The following is a 3,011-nucleotide window of genomic DNA, read 5'->3' as shown; positions in this document are numbered from 1 at the left end:
ACTGTTTCTTGTCTGTGTATAAAATATTATAGGGAACACTGGGGCCATCCCACTTCTGACACCGATATAGCTAAACCAAGGCAAACATGCTATTCACCCCCAAGAGAAACCTCAAGAGATATATTATACGGTTCATGCAGATTATTAGGCTACTAGGGTGTTATAATATATTTTCATTATCAAACCATGAGAGTTGTTAAAAGATACGTGATTTCTTATTCCATAGCCAGATTCTTTGCTTCTAGTAGCCTACGTCTAAAGTTAATATACAGTACACATATAATTAATTAAATTAATTCTGGATTTAAAACATTTAATTCCATAATAAAACAATATCAAAAGGGTATGCAACACCTGAGTGGTAGTTGCATTTCTGCCACCTGGTGGTTTTAGAGAGAAAACTCCATGGAAAGACCTCATCTCCACCTTCTGATAGAGATACATATGAATAGTCTGCATCACATGAGACTGCTGAGGGGAGGATGACTCATAACAATGGCCGGAATGGAGTGAATGTAATTGTACCAAACATGTGTTTGATACCATTCCATTCATTTATTTCCAGCCAGGCATGCAGGGAACATTTCCAGCATGCCTTTTACATATAATTTTACTTTCAAATGGGGATGTTTAGGAGTACATGCAAAATAATGGTGGTGACCCCTGCTATTCTAATGGTTTCCTATAAACAGATTTCCCTTTGTGACCACAGATACAGGCCAGGTGCTGAGGAAAGTATAAGAGGTAGATACAGAATTATAATGTGGTATGAGACAGCTCCATACAGTGTTACAGCTTGGCTAATGGAAAGCCCATTTTTCAACTAATCTGTTCTGGGTGATACTTTCTTCATTCTCGGATGTCCGTGCCCAGTTGGAGGTGGTTCTCCACCTGTGGTCTGTCTGTCTGTCTTACAGAATAGCCAGGAAGATGTGGTGATGGAGATGGTGAGCCTGGTCAGAGAGACCATCGATCTAGTGGCTGCTTTCAGGAAGGTGCTGATTGTCAGAGGTCTCCCCAAGACCGGCTCTGGGAAGATCCCCGTGCCAACCTGGTCAACAAGAAGCCATTCACCCATTCACCTCAACAAGCCCATTGAATCATATTACAAAACGTGAGACATTCAGGCCCACTTTGAGGGATAGTTGCATAGAAATGAATAATGGTTGTTGTTTCTGGACAACAAAGGTGGAATTATTCAGTAAGATTCCTGTACAGCTGCCATTTCAGTTTTCTGGTGAGCCAGTTGTTGGATCATTTGAATTCATACCAACAAATTGGATAAAAGTTTGAGGAGCATATCAATTATCAAATGTAATTCAATTTAAACTGATTTAATATATTTAAAAAAAGGCTGCCGTGGAAGCGTCTGTCTCCACAGATCACTCCTACCATTGAGGACCCAGATGTGGGCAAGGACATTGAGGATGGTGAAACAGGAGCTGAGACCTGCTGGACAGTGACTCTCTCTAGGCTTTAGCCTCTAACCTCACACCTGGGCAGCAGTCTAATTAGCTATACTGTCCTTCGCCTGAGTTGTGATGCTGTGAATGAACATTATAACCTACTTCCTACCATAGGGGGCCCATCTTCACAAACCAACACTCGACCACCAAGCTGTCCAACGGAATATGCTTAAGCCCTCAGCAAGATCCAAAATAAAAGATCTTGTGATTGTAATGAACACAAGGTGAGACAGAGAACAGGTTTCAAGTGCAGGGCACAGCAGGTGTTTATTGCAAAGGACCACAGGAGGAGGCACGTAGCTGGGTCCAGGGGCAGGCAGAAGGTCATACACAGGGGCTATAAAAGGGCAACAGTACAGGCAGGGAAAATGCTAGTAATCTAGTCCAGGAGATCAGGCAATAGGCAGATAACAGTAAATCCGATAGGCTAAAGTACAGGCAAAAACTATCATACACAAGCGGCATAAATCACAGCGGAACCCCCAGTGCTCAGAACAACATGTGTCACAAAACAAACAATACCTCACAATGACGGGGTGCAAAGAACTGAACTAAATAGTGTGTGTAAATGACATACAGGTGAGTGAACAGGTGATTATAATTCAGATGATTGGAATCTGGAGAGTGAGCTGCGTTCAGGGGATCTAGGTGTTTGAGAGTGTGAGCTGGAAAGTGAGCTACGTTCAGGGGATCTAGGTGTTTGAGAGTGTGAGCTGGAAAGTGAGCTACGTTCAGGGGATCTAGGTGTTTGAGAGTGTGAGCTGGAAGCAGATGTTACAGTGATATCAATTTTAAAAAATTGACTTGGCCATGAACGGGATCTTTTTCACTTACTAATACACTGGAGCCTTGAGTGGCCTCTCATTTAAACTGCACAGGATCATGCTGGTGGCCATCTGGTGGAGAATACAAGTGAAGAGAACATAGTTATGAATACTCATTTGAAGCTCTCAACCCCTGAGTTCCTTGATAGCTCAACAGGTTAGTGCTGGAGTGGCAAGCCAACTCCAACATGGGTTTGAATGCTAGCTTTGTCCAAGATGTTTGTATTTAAGTGTTCTAGACTTGTCTGGTTAAATATCTCAGATGAGCACTTGTCAGATCTCAGGAGTGGCTCATGAGGTATATGCTGGGTTTTACACACCCAGCACTTCAAGGTCACATTTCTTGCAATGTGGGTTTGAGTCCCACTCAGTCTGTCTCTCCTTCATGGTGAAGTAGGAGGTGGTGTTGCTGGATCCAGTATCTGGTAAGTGGGCTGGGGTTGCCCAGGATGGTGCACTGGTAGGGATACCCCATAGGGGAGGGGTAGATGGGGGCACTGGCTCCCCTGTGGATAGTGGGGAGGAAAGGTGTGGCTATTAGCAAAGGTGAAGAAAGAACAGGACGGGTTAACACAGACATCTCCGTCATGTGAGGCATGGGTTCAAATCCTGCAACTATTATCTTCAAGCCTCTGATCATTTGCATGGTTAGATATGATGTCATGTCTCAATGGGTTAATGCACACTCATTCAATTCCTAAACAATCAGCTCATTGACAGA

This window comes from Oncorhynchus clarkii, chromosome 21 (assembly GCF_045791955.1).
Source record: "Oncorhynchus clarkii lewisi isolate Uvic-CL-2024 chromosome 21, UVic_Ocla_1.0, whole genome shotgun sequence".
Classification (NCBI taxonomy): domain Eukaryota; kingdom Metazoa; phylum Chordata; class Actinopteri; order Salmoniformes; family Salmonidae; genus Oncorhynchus; species Oncorhynchus clarkii.
The sequence above is the reverse complement of the archived record's forward strand: the minus strand, read 5'-3'. Positions refer to the sequence as shown.